Consider the following 23,991-nt stretch of genomic DNA (forward strand, 5'->3'; position numbering starts at 1 on the left):
TTCCTTTTGCTGCTTGATACAGCACTTTTTCCCCTTCCTTTTTCCCCCTATACTGTATATAGACCCTTTAAAACAGGAAACAAAAAGCATTTCCTCCATGTATTTTAAAATGGAATTGCCTTGATGTGCTCTTGCTCCCTGCCTCACTGCATTTCCAAAGAGATTTTACCTAACTGCACAGCGTCCTGTACACATGCAGACATGGAGGCCTCCAGAAACTTCAACTTGCTCGTTAACAGCATTAAAGTTCTCAGTTTCTTTTTAATTTAGCTCTCTTTTAATTTGTGAATTGTGTTCATTTAGACTACTGTCTCAGTGATGGGATTGTGCCTCAGCAGGGTCAAGGTGAGGAAGATAAAGTCTTCTGCATGGAAGTTAATTCATTTTTTGGCATGAATAGTCACACACAGACCCCCTAAGTGTCATCCATTCCACCTCCAAGAGGCAGATCATGTACCATCATTGTATCAGAGGGTATGGAGGATGGGGGTTCACCTTTGAGATGAAGCTCACAATACAGGAATTCACAGGTCACTTATATGGACAAGTGTCCCTAAGGGTGTGCCCAAACATCACAGTGTATTTCTCTGTAGTCCCTTTCACTGTTCTCTGAGGGCCTAAGAGGGCTATTCTCCTGCTGGATCAATGCAGCACACTGACACAGGGATTAAGGTCTTCAGCCAAGTTTACAGCCTGGCCTCTGCAGCTTAACTAAAGGCTGCCAACACATCAGAGCCATGCAACTGCGGCTTTCTGAAACTGGCCCGAGTGAAAGTGGAAATTCTAGGACTGTATGTCCTCAGCTGGATTGTTGTTGCTACCTGGAACTTTTCTTTCTCTCTGACTCTCTTCATAAATCCCAAGAAACTCCTCTTGGCAGTTCAGCCATGATATTATTGACAGATACTTTACAGTAATCTTTGCCATGGCCTTCAGAGACAGTCAGAGTATCCAAGAGCCCTCTCTGCTTCCCACATAACATGATGAAGGAGGAGCAGATATAAATCCCTGGGGCTCTTCTAGCTTCACTTCTGATGCCCATTCTGTGGATAAATGTGTGCTTCAGTGATAAAAACATTAAGACAAGACAGTAAGAGCTTTCCAGAAAACCTGGCAGTCCTGGCCATGATTGAAGAGAGTCTAGCAGGTCAATAAAGTTGAGAATATAAATAAAGTGAGAAATGGGTTTCCAATATTTACCCTGTTCCAGTATTACTGAACTTGGTGTAAACCTGAAGGTCCTGATATCACTAGCAAGAGCACAGTTTACTGGAAAGCCAAAATTATAAAAACTTAACCTACATACGTCATCTCTATGTATATAAATATTTAAAACCCATTCTGATCAGTTGGATCATTTCCTAGGGCTCAGCGTTCAAGCTGGCACAAGCCTGCAGGAGCTCTCCAAGTGTATGTGATCACACAGCAACCCTGTTGCCTTAGCCTTGGACACCCAGGCAGAGACACCGGCTAGAAGCACAAAGGGGTGAGTTGCTGGGCCTTAGAGGAAAGCAGATTCACTTGCAAATTTGCTCTGAGATATGCTTCAAATAAATGCCTGGAAAAGAGGTAAATGGATACCAGGCCAGTCACCCGGGCTAAAACACCTACCAACCTTTCATACTCACTACTGAGGAAGAAATGCAATTGTTTTTTAATTGACCTTGTGAACAGGTCTTGAGAAGAGTTAGGAAATATATTCTTGTCTATGAAGTCCCAGATTCCCCAGAAGCACAGGAGAGCAGACCTAGCCTACAGCTTCATGTACACACTGCATTCAGGTTCAGCACTCATTAAATAAGAGGCTGTCTTGAGCTGCAGTGCAAGATGTAACCAGGAGTATGTGTTCTATTACCAGCTGTTCAAAGCAGGTGTGACACTGAGACAAACAGACTTCTTTGTCTCTTCCATGACCCATCCTCCCTCCAGGGGGACATCTGCTGTTCATGGGCCGTGGAGTCTCAGGGCATGACTGATAAAATTACATCATCCCACTGGGAGATGCTCCACCCTGGGGGAGGAGCCGAGCATTCCTACCTGGATATAATCTGAGACTCAGAACACCACAGGCAGCCTTTCTCCACTGGATTCCCAGCAGAGAGACTGGACCCATCTACACCACCAGAGCTGCAGAGGAAAACTACACCCTCCTACAGGATCACTGCTTCAACAGAACCATGTCTGTCACTGCAGGAGGACTGCAGCCACCATTTAATGGGACTGTTATCAACACCCTGACCAACAGGGTGTCAGGCTGTACTCTGACTCTGTCAGTGGGTTATTTTTTTGTTGTAGGTTTGCTTTTGGGCTTTTTTGTACTACTGCATTTTTATTTTAATTCTTAGTAAAGAACTGTTATTCCTCTTCCTTTATCTTTGCCCGAGAGTACCTTGATTTCAATATTGTAATAATTTGGGGCGGGGTAGTTAACTCTTTTTTCATTTCAAGGGACGTTTCTGCCTTCCTTAGCAGACACCTGAATTTCAAACCAAGACAGAGACCAAATCAACAGGGAAATATTTGGAAGCATCTGAGTAGTTTTAACAGTGCAGGAGGAGAGAAAACAAGATCACTAATGAGAACTGTGTGTCCCTTTAGTACCAAGCATAACAGGGTTGTTTGCCTCCCAAGGCAGCAATTTTTTAAGTCATCCCCTCTGCAGAGCAGCTTTAATTCTGTGTAAGTGTGCTCCCTCCCACAGCCAGGTTTTATGAGCTCTCTGCTCAGATGGCATGCTGACAGCATGGTGTGTCTGTGTACCTGCACAGGACACCCAGAGTGCAGGGAGGGAAGGGCTGAGCCCTCCTGCTGGCTACAAATCCTTCCAGTCCAGAAGGGAGATGAACGTTTGCCTCCTGAGAAAGGTGCTGTGGTGTGAACAGCTCTGCACAGCAGCACCTCTGAGAGGAAGGGAGCACATGGGAAGGGGTATCTAAAGGTGCCTAAAACCCTCAGTGAAAGAAAGCTCAGCCAAGCTGAGTTACAGGGAAGGTGCCCTTCCTCACCGAGATTAGGCTTCAGAAAAGTCCAAAGCTCTTCCACCACATTCTAGGTCAAAAGCAGTGAGTCAATCACAGTTTTACACCAGTGCTTCTGCAGGATGTGGTCCCTGTCCTGGCAGCAGGGGACAGCAGGGAACACCAGTGCAGTGTGGGTGCTGCAGTCTGGAAGATGATAAAGCCTTGATGGCTGAGCCACAAGGGCTCGTCTCTAGGTTCATTTTAACAGTTGTTTTTGCATTCAGGTTACTGAGCTTGCCTTGGCTTTGAGCTCATCCAGAGATGAGCAGCTCAGCTGAGAGAAGCCTGCTTTGGGGTGAGCAAGAGGTTTGTGCATGGTTCCAGCCTCTGCTAACCAGCCCCCGAGCTGCTAACGATGTCCCTGCAGTTGTTGGCTGGGCTGCACTTCCCTGTGGAGAGAAATTGTCCCCACCTCCAGTTGTTCACTACTTCGGGGGGCCTATTTTTATCTCAGTGGTGTGATGTGGAGCACCAGCATGGATGCCAGTGGGAAGAGGAGGAAAGCACATGCTGCCTGCTAACCAGCTGGCTACTGCACAAGGCTGTGAGCAGCACCAGTAGCACGTCCTTCCTGAACAAATTGCTTTTTAAATCATGAGCAACTGCAGCCTCCAATTTGTTGCTAAAGCTCGTGTCAGCCAGCAACTCAGGGGCAGTTCAGCCTTTTCATCATCCTTCTTCCTACACAGTATTGGATGCAGAGAAACATTTAGATGCTTAATAGGCAGGAGGAGGCACATTAGTAGGGCAGGGCTGTTTGCTGTGTTTTAGAAGCAGCAGCAAGCTGACAGTGTCTCATACAAAACCACAGCTCAGTTCAAGCAAAGTACATTTATAAGAGTTTCTGTCCAAAATATGGAAGATAAAAAAGCAAATACCTTATTTCAAGGATGGTAAGGGGGAGAGAGAGAGCAGATTAGGCAACATACCCAAGTGCACAGGAAATCGGCAGCATCAGTGGTAACAGATCCCTGCTCCTCTACTTCCCACAATAGGAAGACAATAATATAGAGGTCAGATAAAGGAGCCAGCTACCTGCACACTGAAACTTTAAGTCAGTATCTCATTCAAAGAACCCTCAGGGCTTTGAATCTTTTGTATGAAGGCCTATCTGAGAGCTGTGTGCACGCCACAGCCTCTGCCTCTGAGAGAGATTTACACTACAGAGCTGAGCAACTCCCTGCATGGAGTGCCTGGCTAGAGAGCCATTAGTGCCTTCAGAGTCAGTGGTCAGCAGCCACTTGTATCAGATCCAAGGGGATGTCCAGCCAGCTCCCAGCTTATCTGTGGGGATGGCTTGGCTACCATACAAATGAGGACATGCTTTGGTGACTGGTTTTAGCTTAGGAGAACATTCTCCCTTAGCTGGTATCTGTTAACATTTCTGTTAGGGTCCTTTGGGACTAAGGAAGATGCCACAAGGAAGACAGACAGACAACTGCAGCACAAAGCAGGGGAGTTCAAGTGCTCATCTGACCTGAGAGTGGATCCACAGCATGCTCTTTTCTTTAAAATAGACTTTAATTTCCTGCTCTTAACTCTATCATATTTTATTCAGCATGGAGGGGGAAAAAAGATGAAATTTATTTCTATCAGCAGAAGTCTTCCATTTTCTGCTGGCAGTGATAGGATAAAATGTAGGACGGGCAGAAACATATTCTGTCCACAGTTAGGTTTTCCCTCTTAAGAAATGACGAGGGACAAATCACACCTACTCACTAACATAGCTGGCTGTATGTGTGCACATGCAGGGAAGGAAGAGGGATAAACCTCTGGAATACAAAGGTTTTGCATCAGCAGTTCCTTAGTGCAACTACTTTGAGCCAAAGGGAAACATTTCTCTAGAATGACGAATTAATTTATTTAACATGTACAAAAAGAGATTGAAGCGATGTCTAGAACACTTCTGAAATCTCTCAAATCTCATCAGATTACACAAGATGAAGTGGTGGATTTCTCTACTTGCCAATGAAACTATAAAGTCAAACTCACCTTGACCTGAGTAAGCTCAGAAAGAAAGAAATTTTTGGGGGAGAGAAAAAGGGCTGGTACAGGGAAGCAGTATGACAATGCTGGGTTCATTTGGAGTGCTTCAAACAGGTTTTTTCCCTCCAGTTCTCTGTATGAGAGCCCTCCAGTTTAAGAACAGGGGCCTCTTCTTTTTGTAAGATGCCATCACTTTCATGCAATCAGTGCTTATTCAGTAGCAAATGCTACTCTTTCTCTGGCAAAATTTATCCTGCAGACTTCTGAATGTGATGCTAATTATATCTAGATACATAAATGCACAAGTTCAGTTTAGAGCACTTTTCCAAACTCTCCTGCCCATCAAAGTGTGGGGATGGTAGGCATTTTCACAAGCAGCTGCTTTTTACTGAGAAAAGTATCTGTCCAAAACCTTATACTCAATTTGAGAGTCAGAAGTGTAAAACACAAGTCTTATGCTTCTGAAATTCCCATTCTAATTTCAAATAAGCTTTGTTTAGGAGTAAGTTATGAGGAAAAGGAGGAAGTAGAGACTTGCTGAAGGAAATCACCCGGATTTCTTTTCCTTCAAGTTTCCTTTCCTTTAAGTTGTCTTAAAAAGCCTACCAGACAAAATCCCAATGCACTTGGGATATTTTATACACAGGCATGATATTCAAGACTCTTCTCAGACAAAGACAACTCGCCTTTCTTCAGCAGTCCCATCCAGTACAGGAAAATCCTCACACCCTTGAGCAGACCCCTTGTTTCTTTGGGCTGGCACTGCCAGCTGACAATGCTGTAAAGTGCAAATGGTCCATTTCTCACATTGCAAACCAAAGGGCTGCCAGAACCATCCTAGGAACCAAGAGAGCAGACTCAGTGATCTCATTTGGCATCTGCACTGCTGCAGGTAAGAAGAGAACTGTTGGAAAATCCCTCCTGCAGGAACTGCAAATAGAGCTTCTGGTGCAATTCAGCAGCAGCCTGCCACTGCAAGAGACTGATTTAAAGGCTTGGTTACCACTGAATGAAGACTGAGCACAGGCTGAAACAAAATACGATTAAAGTGTGCTCTTCAGTGTTACACATAAGTTATTAGTCCACCATAAGACTGTGGTATTGAGCAGAACTCATATTTTAGCTTGACAATGCCTCAGTCAGAGTTACTTTGCCTTTTATTTACTCAGCTGTTCTTATCCACTTCCCTTGAGATCTTGGGGAGATTAGTCAGCTTTTCAACAGTGCTACAAGAACTTCATAAAAACAGTACAAGTCATAGTTTACCTTGACAAAAGAGTGCTGTGAAAAAGAGTTACAAGCAAGTGACAACGGGAAGTGTTTCATTGGGATCATAGATGGGCCTTGGGAAGTGCAGCTCCTTTCCAGTCCCTTTCCCTAAGTGATCTACAGACATCCATATGCAGACACTTCAGAGAGCGCTCACCTCTAATATTTCTTCCCCTGCCAGGAGTCCTGGTCTCCCACAGAAACAAAGCCAGCACAAAGGATCCTGGCAGTGATCCCTCCAGGGTAACTGAAGTACTAATTTATCTCACAGACTTCATTCTCAAGTACAGGTGCTCATGTCTGCTGCAAGTACCTAGCTCGGCTCCCATCTGGTTTGGAAAGAAATTTGAGGTTGGGTCTGTGCAAAAGAAGAAAATACTTCTGAGAGAAATGTAATTTCAGCAGCATCAAGGGAAATGTTGAAGTCATAGCTCAGCATACCGAGGTGGGGATGCACCACAGTGGTCTTCACCTGTCTCATCTGTGACCAAGGCAGAGAGGAACAAGCTGCCTTTTAAGTGCAGCCTGAACGGATACTTGTAAAGGAAGAGGGGAAAACAATCCCACAAATTATGATCAACCTCCAGAGAGGTCATGAAAAGAAATTAAAAAAAGGTGCAAGGACTTTGAAAAACAAATTCCCTACCTCCTCACTCAGTTAAGAAGACTACTGGGACAGATTACGTGGACCTCCTGAGACTAAAGTGAAGGTTTCACCATGCAAACACGAGCCACTAAGGTTTTGCAGAAGCCTTGTGTGAATCATTTGAGCTTCTTTCCCTAAAGTATTTCTTCCTCTTCCCCATTAGGAACAAAGAGTCAGCAAGGTTTTTATAGACAGATATATTGCTTGGCACTGAGGGAGTAAGATGTTGAGGATACACAGTTATCTCTATTAGATTTTAAGACTTTTTACTGCCAGTAGTAAGAACCAGGTATAAAACACACATCCTTACACTGCAAGTTAGCTGAATGAAACCAGAGGTACTGGATTTCATTTCTCATTCTTCAGCCTGTGCTACTTATCAGTCATTTTGCCTTGCTGCCAACACTTTTATCTGTACGTATAGATCTGTTTTGAGAAATATTACAGCATCAAATACACCAAAGTCAGCACTTTTAATTGTATTGCTTGGGCTTTACCTGTTCTGTTGACTCTTTTAGAGCTCTACAATGGTCTCCTGCTGTCACAGTCCAGTGCAAGGGTTTATTGGACCCGCATGATAATATCAAACATATTGGAGTTACTTGCAGTCAGCCACAGAGCTTCCCAGTTCAGCAGTCACACATCCCTCTGGCTCTCCTCTAATTAGTCACTTATTCCCAGGACTGCTGAGCAAGAGTTTCTCACTGACAACTGTGTTGCATCAGTTCTGCCTCTGATAGCAAGTAGTCCAATTTACTTTAATGGATCTCCTGCAAGGAGGACCAAACTGTTCCCATCTCAAAAATCAGTGATCATGAAGAAGGGGCAGAAGAAAGGTTCTGCAAAGGACAAAAAGGTGTGAAATATAATTTATAGAGGTGCCCTCAGCCTGGAAGAGCAAGGGAGAGGGGCAGAGGGGGCCTGAGACCGTGCTGGTCAAACTCCCAGCCACACACATGGGCAGACTGGTGATGGCCCTGTCACATTGGCCATCTCCAAGCAGCTTCAGGGCAGCAGTGAGGACAGCCTCCTCAGTTCCACTAATGTGCTTGAACACTCACTGGGGAGTAACTGGGGAGAAAACACCGGTGTCTGCAAGAGAGCCAGAAAACTCTCTGTGCTTCCACAAATTTCTTGTTTTCCTAGATAACCTCACACCGTGGATGCAGCAAGGCAAAGATGTAGGAGAGAGAAAATATGTCAGCTCTGTCTGGAAGTAGTAGGGCTAGGAAAAACCAGTAAATGAAAACTTCAATCCTAAGGAGGAGCTCCTTCAGGGAGCTAGTGAGGCTCAGGCACGGAAAGAGGATCTCTCCCACACTCCACCCTGTGTCCCTGCTCCCAGTAGGAAGTGCAGGCAGACAGATTGGAGAGAATGTACCACAAGTATGGATATAAGTGATGGAGCACCTATGAATCACATTTCATCCACACAAGTGCACAAAAGGGGACTTGAGATCATAAAGCATCTGCCTCACCGCATAATCCTCTTAAAAGTTACAGCAAAGAGCCTCAGACCAAAACAACTGAGCCAAACTTAATTTCTTTACATAAGGGGACACCCTGCAGATGCAACATTGGTGCAGTTAATCCTGAACCTTCTCTTCCTGCCTCCTCTGTAAGAGGAAAGAAATAAGTTAGCTCTTACTTGGGTCAATAGCTCTGGCTTGTCCCCACAAACAAAGTCCCCACTCTGGAAGGCGAAAGTTACTCATCTCCTCAAGCAGCAGCTGGCACACACTCATGAAAGTAGGAAGCAACAATAGCAAACTGGTCCTCAGGATCAAGGCTCTCCTCTGCAGTGAGGTTTTCAAAGGAAATATCAGACAGACAGAATTAACAAGACTACTTGTTTCAGGTAGCTGATGTTAGTCATCTCATTTCTCAGTGAAAACAAGAAAGAAAGCACTTGATTCACCTCCCTTATTCAGGAAAGTTACCTTGACATAAGGCAGCAAGATCAGCCAAGAAAATAAGCTCAGGTATCGAAGAATAGCTGCAGATGATGTGGAAATTGTCAGACACAGCAAGCAGCTCTCTACTAACAAATGAACCAAAGTGAGCCAGGCTCTAAACTCTCTGAAGCTGTTCTCCCCACCACTTTGAAAATTTGAATACCTGCATGGTATTCAGAATTCAGCACTGGTCTGGGAGCTGAGAATCCACAGAGATTACCTGCAGGAATGAACAAGAAGCAGTATTTATGAGAAATGTCATCCTGTAGGCACCTGTGGCTTTAGCTAATTTAGGTTTCTAAAAAATCCCAACACATTGAGACTTACTGACTTTCTGATTAGAAAGCAAGAGCAGCCAGAATTAATCTACCATAGTTATTCCACATGTACGTAAAAACAATCCTAATTTTCTTATAGAGGAATTAGAAGTAAACTTCAACACAGTGTAAATGCCCCTCATTGAGAACCCCAAACCAACAAACCATACTTGAGAATTGAGTTTGCCACCATCACCAGCAGTCTCTCTAGAATAGTCTACATGTCTAGGTTAAGGACCTAGAGAGCAGCTGCTAGACTTCTCTTCCTATTGAGAGCATTCAGTTTACATAACATCTGAAAGTCTTGTCATTGCAGCTGGATAGGAAGATTGCACTTTATTCCAGAGGAGCTTTCCTGTAGGAATCTGAATTTCTGTTGGCAAAGCTGTGCTGAAAAGTATCAAGGGAAATGTTCCAGGATACTGAAAGCTCTCCCATGAAAAAGTCCAGATCCAAATCTGTCAGTCTTTTTACCCCCACTTAAATTGTCCTTTCCAATGGAAAGCAGATTTCTTTTTGCAATTGCAGTGCTAATAGTCATGCAGCACTTGGTAAAAACATGCAGCTAAATTACCACCACAAAGCAGATTCACACAGACCAAATGAAAAATAGAAAAAGGGAAAAAATAGAACCCTTTGCCAAAGATCACTTGTCAATGGCAAACCAAAGACAGCTCAAGCCTCTTAGCCAGGTTATTTGGTAAAAAGGAAAGAGCACCAGTCCCTGATCACCCTACTCTGATTTTTGGTTGACAGACAGGGCTGTAAAGACATAACCAGAATTCAATTCAAATATCTTCACTTCTGAGCACAAGATTGCTTTTCTCTTCAAGAATAAATACCAAGCTCTGTAAAAGTGAGTGTTGTGCCCAGAAGCTGTTTTTGAAAAAAGACAGGCTATTACAACATGCTTTCTTTTCATCCAAGTAGGAAGAACATCTGGAAATACAGAAATGAAAAAAAAAAAAAAAAAAGAAAGAAAATTAAGAACATTTCTTTCACTGAAGATTTTCATGTTGATAAAACTGAGAAGTTAGAAAATATTTCCTTCTAAAAGTGTGGGAAAGAGATGCCTCAGGTCATGCCTTTGCTCCTGGGAGACAACAAAGCAGAGCCAAAGCCAGATCCAGCAGCACACACTTGTGCACTCCACTGGCTCTGCAACAGAACATGAGCCCTGGTCCCATATCCAGCCCTGCAATGGCAGCAGGCTATTTATGGGAAAGCAAGACCTTGGATCAGGATGTGGGGATCTCACGTGCCAATGGCACAACTTGCCACCATAACAGGCAAAAGGACAAAGCCTCAAGACTGCTGCAGCAATCCTTCCAGGGGTACAGAGTACCATGTTACCAGACAGCATATTTTGGATAAAACATGCCTTTTCCCACAGGGTTTCTAATTTAAGTCTGAAACAATTAGTGCTCACACAGCTGGTTTTCTTCTTCCTCACAATAAATAGTAACTGCATCATAAATGCAGCCCAGGCTAAGTTTCACAGCAAAGTCTTCAAACTGCAGCTGCAAAGTGGACAAGAAAGAGGGGATTCTCAAGACTGAAACACTTAAACTTCTTAACCATGGGCTGGGGAAAAGATACATTTTGGAAAAATTTGGGCAAGACTTCCCATGGTGAGTGTGTCACATTTTTTATCAAAACAGCCTTGATCTGACTGCTCCCTCCTGTGCTGGGCTGCAGCCAGGTCTGCAGGGGATGATGATGGCCTAAGATTTGTCTCAAGGCATTTTAGCTGTCATCTTTACTGCAGCACTCAATGCCTTGCAATTCTGAAAGATCAGTGCCCCACATGGACTGCCCTTCCAAGAGCTTTTCCTCCAGGCATGGGAAGTGTGTGATTTTTCATTCACTGATTTTGTTTTTAATCCCAACTGCAGGTTCTCACAGCAACAGAGAACAGCAAACCAAAGAAAAGGTCTCCACATCCTCAAGCATCCCTAGGTTTAACACTGGGTCATGGTTTAAGCGAAGTAGGCAATTAAGCAGCACACAGCCACTCAACACCACCTCCTCCCCCCAGCACTGTTGGGGTGAGGCAGGGAATTGGGGAAAAACAAAGGAAAAATCTGTAGCTCTGTAATAACTGTAATGAAAGTGGAGACAGCAAAAAGAGAGAGGGGGGAATAAATGCCGAGACAGACAAGTGATGCACAATGCAATTGCTCGCCACCACTGACCAATGCTCATTCTGTCCCCCAGCAGCTCCCCCCAGTTTATATGCTGGGCTCAGTATCCCATGGTATGGAACATCCCTTTGGCCAGTTCAGGTCAGCTGCCCTGGCCAGGCTTCCTCCCAGCTTCTGGTGCCTCTCCTCGCTGGGAGAACACGATACACTGAAAAGTTCTTGACTCAGGGTAAGCACTACTTAGCAACATCTACAGCATCATTGTGTTAACAATGCTATTCTCACCATAAATCCAAAACACAGAACTGTATGGGTAAGCAAATTAACTCTAGGTAAATCCTAGAAGAAACCAAGACAGTTCTCCACCCCTGTTTTCTCCCAGCAGGGGAGGAAGCATGCTCCAGCTTGGAGAAAGGTAAATGGCAGCAGGGCTCATCCTGAGCTTGGTGGGCTGCTTGCTGTGCACAGGCTGTATTGCTTGGTGCAACAGGCAGTAAGAGATGATGGCACTAGGACTGGGAAGCAGTACCAGACAGCCCATGCACAGTGAGAAGCAGACACTTTGGTATGGAATAAGGAGTAGTTTGTGGGGAGGTTAACACTGTCTCAAGAAAAAGGCTGATTCTATTGTTTGCAACATCCTCTCTACCTTCCCTGTACCCTCAGACCCATGCTGGACTTCAGGAAAAAGCTATACTGAGATGGGCCTGGTGGCTACAGGTTTCAATCACTTACAACAGTCACAGCCCCCCCATACAGAGGCTGGAAGGTGATGTCTAATTGACAAAATATGTCCTGCAAAGAATCAGTGACCTGGAAACTTTACAATTTACAGTCTTGTGCATCACAGATGTTTCTGGCAGGATTTTATTGAATTGCTCCCCTGAACAGTTCCTAGTGCAGAGGTTTAAGTGCAGCTTCTCCTTTTATTACCTTTATGACATACTCTGCTGGACCTTCAATGAGCCAGTGGCACTTCATGTCCCTGGGATACAAGCCAGGCTAATTAGCAGTATCAATCTTCCCCTCTTCCACTAACACTGTGACACTGCCACAGCCTGAAACACTCAGCACAGAAGACAATTTAACACATGGTACCTTCAACAAACACAAATCAACAGCTTGATTTTTAAGGAAGCCAGGCCCATTAAGGAGAGTTGTTATTTTAAGGGAGTCAGGAAGAAGAGAATGAGACTTTTTACAGCATCAACAGGGTCACTTGCTTCAGAGTCCTTATGGATGGCCATGATGGTGAGCTATAGCCACAGCCAGCATTGCTTCCATCAGAAACAAACTGTGGTCTGGTCCAGCTCTACTGGCAGAGGGGCTGGGAAGACATGCCTGCAGATTCACCCAAAGGGGACAAGGAATTAGTTTAAGGGTGGGTTAACATTTATCCAGACAGATCTCCCAGTGCTTCACCAGGCTAGATCCCATATGGAAGGTTTTGTCTCGTACAAGAGGAAAGGCTATTTGACTTTCATTAGCTGTAAAATATTTAGAGGCAGCAGAAAGAAATTGAGGAGATGGGACTTCATCCAAAAGTTCAACCACACAAACAACCAAATATTCCCAGAGGATGTATTGCATGACTGAGGATGAACATTATTACCAACACATCACCATTACTGAGTTAAAGTGCAGAGGCTGTCAGTATGCACAGGAAACCTTTATTACCACTTCAGAGGGACAAAAGTCCACATTTCTTTGTCTTATCTGCAGTTACCCAGTAACCTGTGTGCTTGTTGTGCCATATAACCAATGTGGAACCCAGAGCCAGCATCTGAACTGTGTCTCCAGCAGATTACAGGCTATGCCAACACCTGAGAAGCTGATCTGGACATAGCCAGCTGAGCAAGGCCAAGCACTCCATTTCTTCTGCTACCCAGGGTCTGTAGGAGAACAAGAGATAGTGGACACAAGGCAGACAAGGGCACATAATTATGCACATAATTATGCACCCTTGAAAGTCATTTTTGAGACATCCATCACACTGGACTAAATGCCAGAACAAAAATGAACATGACCCTCAGTTCCAGCTGCCTTGCTCCATTTGGGTGTTTCCTCTAGCTCTTTAGATTCACACTGGAAAATACAAAATGCTTTCAAGGGTCAGATAGATTTGCTGGTTTTCAGGACAATGAATTACATTAAATTATACCCAGAAACCCTCTTACCTCCAAGGCACCCAGACTTTTTGATTATCTCTCTTCCTTTCAAATAGAGGGACATGTATTTAGGGTTACATCCAAGCTGTGTACCCTTCACATAATTTAGTTAAGAGTCTCGAGGTGATTTTGTCCTCTAGCACAGTACAGGTGTACAGACTAGGAGCAAGAAATGGTAAGGACAGGTTTCTGCATGGCTGAGCTTGGCCTTATCAGTCCCACCACCAGTTGGGAATGTCATGCAACAGAAGGTGATAACTGATGTCACTGGCTCCACCTGGTAAATATTATCATCTTCCCTCTTGGCATCATCCTGCTGGGGAGGAGCTGCCAGCAGCAGAGAGCTGCCATGAATTTTCTCAGCCCTAGTGGGGCCTTTATGCTTCCCTCCAGCAGCAACTGCTGTGTGACTGACACCTCCAGCCCTGTCTATCTCATTCCCCTGCGTCCTGAGGGAGCTGAAAGCTTCCTTGTGTGAGCTGACATTGATATACCCAGACCAAAGGATAAAGGGTACAACAGATCTCCAGCCGCAGCATGGCTTGTACAGAATCTGTATCACAAATAGACTTAGTGTCTTACTGCCTTCCCACACAGCATTACCCTGCCCAGCAAGCAGAGCTGTGGATCTGCACTGCAGGGAACACACAGCCACTGTCCCCTCAGCTCTGCTGGGAGTGCTGCCCTGTCTGGTGCCCACTGGGGCTTCTGAGCCCTGGGAAACACTTTGGGAGTGCCATGAGGAAAATTCAGTGTTTGGTTACTACAGCCAAACTGCAGTCACCTGCTGTGAGGGACATTATGCTCCAAAGCCAGGGGGTACAGGATGAGCCCACCTTCTCCAAAGAGCAGGATGCCTTGGGAGCTTCACCCTGCTGGTGCAGGGAAAGGGCTTGGCACAGCAGCCAAGGAGAGAAAAAGGTTATGTGGGCTACTGCACTACAGGCACAACCAGCCAAGGCACAGGCTATTTCAAACACAAAGGGCTTAACATGCAGCTGAGAGACACCTCAGAGGAGAATATGTAATTTCCTTCCCAAAGTCCTACCTAAAAATCCCAAAACTTTCAGGAGTTGTCCCACCAGCTGTCCCACGATGGGCTCATATTCATTCAGCCTCCTAAGACACGACATGGCTACTCCAATCTCATTTTTAATGAAGTACCACTTTTATGTCAGCCGTCCCTTCCTCTCCTAGGGACATGTGGTGTATGCAGATCCTGATAGCTCTGCTTTGCAGAGGGTAACACCCACTTTATAGCCACATGGCTTCTGCTTCTTGCAGTTACTGCTCCCAATTAAGAGGCACCTTCCTGGCTGCAGATATTGCCCCTTTGAAAGCATAATCATTAAGGATCCCTAGGAAAGCCATAATAGGTTGAGTATTAGTTAATACCAACACCTCAGCTTTGATGGCTATGACAGAAATAACACCATCTCTTTAATAACTTGTATTAGCCCTGTAATTATCTGCACAGAAAAATACAAGTGGCCAGTGGGGAGTCACTAAACCTGTGCCCAGCTATGAAAGGCTCTTCCAATCAGCCACAAGAGCTGCAGCACTTAATATCATGCCCCTCTTCCCTTTTATGTTCAAAGCTGTATTTGATGAGGAGATAAACCCTGATCAGTCCTGCACGCTGCTTCAGGAGCACAACAGCAGCTCAGATTTCTAGCTGGCAAGCTTTCAAAGCAGACTTTTAAGAGAGCAGAGCTGATATGCAGCACTCAAGGGGCACCTCACCAAACTGGAAGGGCTGCATTCAGCCAGAAAAAGGCAGCTTGAGGTGCCTTCTGCTGCTCCTTCAGGGGGATGCAAGGGTCAGGCTTGCTATTATAACATGGTTTCTGAAGGGGGACTTATATGTTTAAACCTTTGGGCTGGCCATCCCAGCTGGTACACCTTCCTGCTGATTCAGTGTCTGGAAATTGAACAGAACTGCTGTGGGTGGAGAGGAAGGAGGCAGCAATAGCAGGGCAATTTGGATCCCTGTAGGGCTAAACAGTGGAAAAAACCTCCCAGTACTCATACCTGCCCTGTGCAATGGGCTGGGCAAGGAAGTCACAAATGCAGCCACCTGTGAGAAGATGCTGGTGAGCTCTGGGGCCATGGTGCTTCTCACAAGAGCATCCCATCCTCTGGCACAACTGATGCTGATGACACATCACCAGTGTTCAGTGCCACCAGTCCTCTGATACACAAAGTAACCCTGTCCAAATTCTTTGGGCCAGAAAGGTGACATTTATTCCAGCTCCAGCCTTTGATGCTGTTCCATGACATGCCAGTTTTTCCACAGAAGCCAACACAACCTTGCTTGCCTCTCCCTGTCATGGGAACCTGGAACCACCCCTGCTCATTCAGCTGTTACCATTTAACCTAAACCCCACAAACCTAAGCTGTGTTTTCACAGTTCCCCTATCAGACATGTAGTTTGGCAGCCTGCCCTTTCCCATACTCAAACCCCCTTCTTTCCATGAAGAATGCAAAAATGAAAACCATTTTGCCAACGTCAGCTGCAGCATTGATTTGAAAATATTCATTCAAGGTATGAATATAGCAGAGAGGTTCTCAAGCTACTGCTTGGTTGGAAAAAACCCAAATATTCATGCAAGTACATCCCAAGGAGACAAGTGACATTCTGACCAGCAGCCTACCCCAGGACAGGGCAAGCCTGGCCCTGTTCACCTTGTTAGGACCCGAGAAGCATTTGACACTGAGCATACTGCTCTACTGCAGCCCACTGCCCAGTGGGACTGTCTGAGCAAAGGTATCAAAAGGCTTGAGTGTGTGCAAGGGGACATCAAGGAGGAGCTACCAGCCTCCTGGTAGCATTGCCCACGCCAAGTTCCCTTGCCCACAGCCTGGAGTCCGAGCAGTGAAGGTCCCCCTGGTTTCAGTAGAGGTGGTGGCACCTGCAGAGATGGAGGTGCTGCTGTTCGAAATGCCCAGGGCAGGTCTGGGGAAGAGCCATCCACTCATCAGTCTCCTGCTCACATCCATACTCCCACCTCTCAGACTGCTCCTGCCTTCGTTATCCTGAAGCTCCTTGTAAAGCCCTTGCTCAGCAAAGTGCTGACAGCATTCTCAGTGCTGTTGCTTCGATCTCTCCCCAGGAGAGGAGGAGGTCTTCAGGCAGACAGGACAAACCTGCAGCCCAGAGGAGCCAGGGCAGGCGAGCTGTCACTTTGCACAGCAGGCATAGCCCTGCACCAGGGGCAGGTCCCTGCCACTCAGATCTGGCTGGGGATGAGGGGCAGCTCCCCCTCCTGCAGGACAGGAGCAGTGTCCCCAGCCTTCAAGGACGGCTCTGCTCCTGACAGGCTTCAATGTGCACACAGGAATATTCACATCAGAAAAGCACTGCTGTCCCTAATGTGCTCCAAGGTCCCCAGCTGCAGCACCATGCTGATCTGCACAGCCTTACAGGGGCTGGTCCTCTGGCAAGCAGAGGAGACCTGATGAGCAAAGGGGTGCTTGTATATTACATTTGGCAGGAGTCACCTTCTCTGGCATTTCTGTTTGTGAAAGTCTCCTTTCCTGTATCCATGACTGCTCCTGGGGCTGTGAGCAGGAGACCCTGCCATCTGACTCACCCTCAGACACCTTGCCCCAGCCACTGGCTGCACACAGTGCCCAGCCTTTTCATCCCTGTGGAGAAGGCAGATGGACCCCATCCCCTGCAGAGGAAAGGGTGCACAAATGAATGCACAAATAATATGCTTCCAGGAACGTGTCTGATTTACAGGCACAAGCTTCCTTCAAGTCATACTCTTCCAATAATATCCTTCCCTAAACATCACAGTTACATATGGGCATTTATATAATGAGAATACAAACTGAAGTTAGTCACATGTAGTTGAATATATATGTGCCAAATTGAGAATATATATGTGCCAAATTGAGAGAGAGATCAGGAAGGCCAAATGTTTATGCAAGCAGAAGGATATTTGGGAACAGAACAAGAGAGGTGGAAGAGCCTAGCAGGGACAGACTGGACTGCTTCTATCCCTCTCCTTGGAATGGCATGGTGCTTGTGAGAAACTCTTTATATGTTTCTCCCCCAAAGACCAGCACTGATCAGATCAAAAGACTCGTGTAGGTCATGCAAAACTCAAGATCCAGTTGAGTTCAATCCAGAATTATATTGGTTTGATTTTCCTTGATATCAGGAGAAAAATGGATCACAGCTCTCCCTGAAAGATTTGATGGGGCACTGCAGTGCCCAGCCTTCAGAGGAGCAAAGCAGGGATCCCTGGAGCTTCCACAGAAGCTGTCCAGCCTAGTCCATGCCTGTAGACACAACCTTATTTAGCCACATTGTACAGGCACACAGCCAGCCTTCCTCACATTGCCTACCAGGACGTCTGAGCCCTGAAATGAGCATTTCTCTGCTCTTACTTCCCTTGCTCCTGCCATTATGGACAAACTGTAAGGCTATCACCATCTCAGCCAGTGATTTTGGGACGTGACAGTGACAGATTGTTATTTTATGTTGGCTGATCTGCCATCTGATGGCCACAGGCGATCATGGCTGTGGATGCTAGCTCTGGAGCAGGCAGCAGAGTGCCTGTGGAATTGCAGGCCACATAGCTTTCTCAAGTCCTGCCTGAGAAAGTGGCTTGGGAAGTTTTAAGGAGGATTTAAAACAATCCCCAGAGAGACAGAAAACAGCCTTGCAGGTGTTGTTTCTCTGTCCCTTGTTTTCTTTGCAAGAGAAAGTCAGGGGGTGGTGTGCCCCCCTGCCAATGATAGTAATGTAGTGGTTTGCTAACCAATAAGAGTTTCCTTTCTGTACTTTCCATGTATCAGTCTATAAAACACCTGAAGTAATAAACTAAGAAAATTCTCCTAATCGACTCCGTGAGAGTCTGTGTCGTTCGTTCTCGCCGTTCCTAATAGAGCGAGACATGGCCAGTCGGCTGTAACCCATCCTATCTCCGTGAGACACAGAGGATGCCTTTGAGAAGATCAGGAAGTTGGAGACTCATGCCATGTCCATAACTCTGACACCCTGAAGTTGCCTCTGAGGGCTCTGCCTTTGCCTGCAGAAGTACTGGAAGCAGGAGTTAATCCAGTTTGCTTCTTGGTGGGCAATACTCTTGCAGCCCATGGCTAGCTAATAGCCCAGGGCCATGGCCACAGGGAAACCAGTGGCTTTCCAGTAGCTGCCTGAGAAGGAAACAGCACTCTTGTAAGAGGGGAACACAAGGACACACAGGACTCACAAAGCAAGCACAGGCAGAGCCAGAGCACAGACCCCAAGGGACAAACTTCTTGGACAATTAATCAAAGCCTAGGACAAGAATTAAACCAAGTGTGCTACTTCAATAAGAATTAAAGGCATGACTGAGAGGACACCGAGTCTGCAGCCCTGCAGTGTTGTCCTGCCCTGGGATCTGGGGCTGGCTTTCAGTAACAGGACTTCCAGCCCAGCTGGTTTCAGGAGCAATGCAGAGGATTCCCTGACCTCCAGCTGCAAAAGCTGGATGTTCTTTCAAATGGATAAATATGTTTCTAGTTTCATCTGCTAGCCATCTTCTTGCTGTGGGAAGCACAGAGCTGCCAGGAGAGGTGCCAGCAGATTTCATTGCTGCCAGCTTGGTAGAGAGAAAAGGATAGTTTGTCCTTCACCTTGGTACTCACAGAGCCTCCATGCCACTTTTGACCTTGAAACATCAAGCTCAGCTTTGGTTACCTGCAGTCTGGGATTCTAAAAGACATGTGAGAAGCCTTAAAAGCAATGGGAACTGATTGCCAAGTCTTTTTTTGCCCCATAAATCCTCCAAATTTTGTTATTGGTGCATTTAAGGAGATAAGCAGAGGCCTACATCCAAGAGTTTTGTGGTGATTTTAGGCAGCTATATGCAGCTTAAATTAACACTAGACAAGTGTGTGCCCATTACGGTTTTTCTGCATATTTTATAAGCAATATAATGTCACAGTTAAACTCAGTGCAATCAGCTCCTACAGAGTTTCTTCTGTTCAGCTTTTCTTTTAGCAATTTGGTAGATAGACCCACTACCAGGGCAGTTACACAATGAAGAGCTGAGCAGTAGATCCCATCTTTAGCAAAGGCATTTACCCTCCCCTACGGATGCAGCAAGTGCCCTAGTGCAGGATGGGACAAAAAAGTCCAGTTGCTGAATTCTTGTTTAATTATTGAATTAGCACCATGCTATTTCACCCATGCAGCCTCTGGAGATGGCAAGTCCAAGCAGCCTGGCAGGCACTCACTTTACTGTGGCTGTCTGCCCCTGAAGCATGGCCTCAAGCGTTTTGCATCAAGGTATCAAGGGTTCAGCATGAGCCTTTGCTTCAGTGCTTTCGAGTAAATTAAGATTTACTTTTTTTCTCACTCAGGGAAAACCTTACTTTCATTTTCTAATCACTTCCAGCCATAAGTAACAGACCCAGTAATGGCAGAGCTCAGCCTCAATCCCAGGAGGCTATTTACTGGGAATGGAAAGTTCCCGTGCTTCCCAGCAAAGCCTGACACCAGGACTGGCAATGCAAATGCTGCTGTAATGGGAACACAGCAACAGCATTAACAGCACAACAGTGGAGAGTAAAAGCACTGACTAGTTTTGCATGGAACAGAGAAACAAGGAGGTGCCTCATTATGAAGGTCAATCTTGCACATTGAAATTTTTATACCACAGCTACTTTCTCATTATTCAACATTAGTCCTCAAAAAGGATGCTCAAGTTGAGCAAGAAACAGATGTGAAGATGACTGGTCTGCAATTACAATATAATGGATTATAAAAGGGCTGGCAAAGAGACCCTCTTATATCATTATCCCTGCCCATTAAGAAATCTTTAGCAAGGCTTGTGAAGCTGGTCTTGCATTTAAAGTACAGAAACCAATGTGACTACTAAAAGTGATGGGACAGTTGCCAGGAAGCAGCACTGTGTCTCCTGCTGCCTCAGAAATGTTTATCTGCATGCCTGCTTAGGTGATCAGGGTCTTTTAAAGACAAACCCGTTTATAATTTGTGGCTTAGACACCAAGAAGAACCATGGTAGCATGGACATTTCCACACCCTGGACCAGACTTGGAAAGCTGTGCAAAAAGGACTTTCCTCTCCTGAGTGACCAGAATTCAATGACTCAAGGATAAAAGAGATGGTGTCTGCCTCTCCTCCCCTTTCCCAGAGAAGAGGGCAGCACACAGCAGCACAGACCTGCCCGGGCCGCCCTCCAACTCTGCCAAAAAACTCATCTCGGCTGCAGAGCATCCTCTGGGCTCTCCTGGTCAGTGGGACAAACTCCACACACACATAACTCTTCAGGCTACATAGAAGACATGAAAAAGTAATGTTTTTCTGTGAGACAAGACCCCACATGCTCAAACACATTACCCCAGGCTCTTCTGGCAGGTAGGGAATTAATGAGACAAATCCCAGTTGCCACAGCTTTCCTGACTCCAGCTTGAGCTCCAAGCTGAAGGCAATTACATGGAGATAAATGAAAACACAGAGAAATTGCAATTCTTTATAAGAAGCTGATGTGTGCAAAGCTGAGGTCTCCTGTGAGGTACTTTCATGATGTGTGTGCACAGCCATAAAAAAATAAATTTAGATTTCATTCAGTAGCCTAATTATTCTCAATGAAATGCAACTGGGAGTAACAGAATTAAGTAAGAAGTGCAACAGGTTGCAATGACATCACCAGACTACTCAAAGTTTATTTTTAAAAGCTTCTATGCCTTAAGTGCCCTGGGGTACTTAACCTGTGCCATTAAAGTCATCATGAAAGATGTTGTCTCTGAACTGAACTGGCCCAGCCCTCAGTCTTGGCTTTGGTCTGAAACACACCCCAAGGAAACACAGCTTTCTTACATCACTTCTGGCACCAGCTGTGCCCTAGGAACGTGGACAGTGAGCATGGGGACAGTTTGACTTAGGGACAAACTGGGTCTGATTAAGGCTTAGATGCTTCACTGAACTGTGCAGTTTGAGATAATCTGTAGCAATCCCATCTATGTTTTCTAGGGAAAATGCCTCCAGTTCTCACTCAGCAGTGACAAGCCTGGCAGACCCCATGTTGGCTGGGGGAGCAAGGGGGGTGCTGCTCCCCTGAGCCAGCCCAGAACACAGCCATCACAACCAGGATCACACAGCAGAAGTGGTCCCAAACACCTGGGACACAAAGAAAAAAAATGAACTGCAATTTCTCCCACCAACTGGAGGTTTGCTTATCCAGGCTGGAGGCTGTGGGACAGGGGCTGTATCAAGACTTTGGCTTCCTTGCTGGGAAAAGGACAGCAGCTCTTCCTCAATTCCTTTCAGCTAGCCTGTGTCTGCACCAGCTAAAAATCATTTTGTTAATCACTCCTCTCTGATGTGTTTCTCATGCCAGTGCAGGGGGGTCCCCTGCCTCCCCCAAGCCAAGGCTGGGATAAGATGACAGTTCCCAGCCACACAAACATAAGCAATACAATGGTCATGATTTAGGAGGTACTCGCATTCTGTTTGCTCTGGTGAGAGCCTGGAATAATTCACTTGAGTCAGCACAAGACTCAGACTGGATCCAAAGTGATGCCACTCCAGCCCTCCTTAACTTTGGAGCTGATGCCCTCTGTGAAGGCTTGAAGCTATTTGATTAAGGTTGGCAGGCATTAGAAAGCTCACCAGTTTCCCTCACCACCTTATGAGTGCACCAAGGAGCCCACATCTTCCTCAGCTACCCAGACCACCAAACACTCTGTGACTTCAGCAGTAACAAGTAGGACTCACCCCACAAGGTTGTGGGGATCCTTGCACAACTCCTGCAGCATTCCAGGCTGTAGAGGGGCTCAGCTACATTTGCTGCCCTATTCAGACCAATCTCATAGCACTTGGCCACTGCAAAGCCCAGGCACAATTTTCTATGCCACTGAACTGGACCAAACTCTCCCTTGTCCTTGGTGCTGACTGGCTTTTCCAACAAGAGACTCTGGTGATTATTTCTATTGCTACAGCCCACTAGTGAAGCAGAAAATAAACTTTATCAAGTTGGTAAATGATGGAGAAAACACCATTCCCTTAGGTGGTGAGATAAATAACATTAGCAGCAGCAGCAGGACCAGCATCATACTGGATCAGGGTGGGAGGAATGGCAGTTAGGTGGTTATCCCATCTCTTGCCTCAGCAGGACATGTTTTTAGCACTGGCTTCATTGTCAGGAGCAAGTTACTCTGAACATCATAATTCTCCTGCCTGGCTTGAACCATTTCACAACTTACCTGATGCTTATTTTCCCTCTCTTACCCTAAAGACATACATTTTCACATGGGTGTAGAGCAGGCCAGACAGGGAGTTATGGATACATTAACCACTGCAGGAGGATGTGCAAGAAGGGTTGGACCTGGTGCCCCAGGGAGAGCAGCTCTCAAGCTCAGCAGGACCAAGCTATTTGTCTTTCTCGTGTAGCCAAGGGACCACATGGCAGCTGTGCAGCCTGCCCAGGAATGGGTCACTTCCCTCAGCAGCCAAGCAGGGCTGTGGTGAATAGCACCTACACAGAGAGGGTACCAAAGGCTCCCAGTCCCCACACAGCTACAGCAAAGGCAGCCCAAAAATCACTCACCAGGGCAAATACACCAAGGCCTGGCACAACCTGTGGTAACTGACTGGCTACTTTCACCTTTCTGGTACCTGAAAAGGGCAGATGACACCAATGCTCACTGCCATAGTCCCACACTGGGGCACATCTCCCCACAGATCATGCACAGGACTCACCACACAGAAGAAGGCACACAAGCAGAGAGAAGCCCTGCTTCCACCACAGCTCAGGAAAAGTTACCAGTGCTGGAGCCCAGGCTACACTCCACCTCTCACAGGAGAAACAAATCAGCTAATGAGCCCTTTTAATAGTTATGGGGTCAATCAGCATTAGCAGCTGAGGCTGCAGGGCTGCAGCACAGGTGGGTTTGGAGGCTCTCCAGCTGTGTCTCACCTGGGGTTCCCGGCTCCCTGGGCTCTCCTGTTTGTAGTTTACTGCCTGTTTCCATGGTCAGCAGCTGGATCTAATGTCCCCCCTCCCCGCTGCCACCAGAGCAGAGCTGAGGTGCCTCAGGCCTTGCAGGGGACCTGGGTGGGCACTGGGTAGAGGCTTCATTGTTGGGATCTGGGAGAACTTCAGGGTGTACAGCCTGACTTCGGAGAGTGCAATTCCCCTCCATGCTACAGAGCATTTTAGATACACCAGGATGGCAGGAAACGCCATGGCATGTGCTCAGGGCTTTTGATTCTCTTTCAGGTCCATTTTCAATAGAGGTGTTTATCACCATTACTATCCCAAGTGAGCTCCAACCCTGGAAGCATGCAGAAGCATCTGGGAGTGTGTGCCAAGAAGAAGGGATTTACAACAAAATTAGTTTATTTTTAATCTCAGGTTTTTTCCTCGTTGCACTCTGTAGATTTGTTTGACACATTCCTGACAGAGGCATAAAGCCTGACATGAAGAACTTATGTCAGTATAACATGTCCAATCATCAAGACTGT

The 23,991-nt window shown here is 46.1% G+C and overlaps 1 long non-coding RNA gene across 1 annotated transcript in view; it reads right to left on the reverse strand.

Annotated features, from left to right (window-relative positions):
* LOC111937434 (uncharacterized) overlaps positions 1-23,334 on the reverse strand; it is a 44,577-nt gene extending 21,243 nt beyond the window's left edge. Inside the window, exon 1 of the long non-coding RNA XR_015285630.1 lies at positions 23,227-23,334. This is a non-coding gene — a long non-coding RNA (uncharacterized LOC111937434). The remainder of the gene's footprint in view (positions 1-23,226) is intronic.
* Between the last annotated feature and the right edge of the window lie 657 nt (positions 23,335-23,991).

Source organism: Cyanistes caeruleus, chromosome 4, assembly GCF_971803275.1.
Source record: "Cyanistes caeruleus chromosome 4, bCyaCae1.hap1.1, whole genome shotgun sequence".
Classification (NCBI taxonomy): Eukaryota; Metazoa; Chordata; class Aves; order Passeriformes; family Paridae; genus Cyanistes; species Cyanistes caeruleus.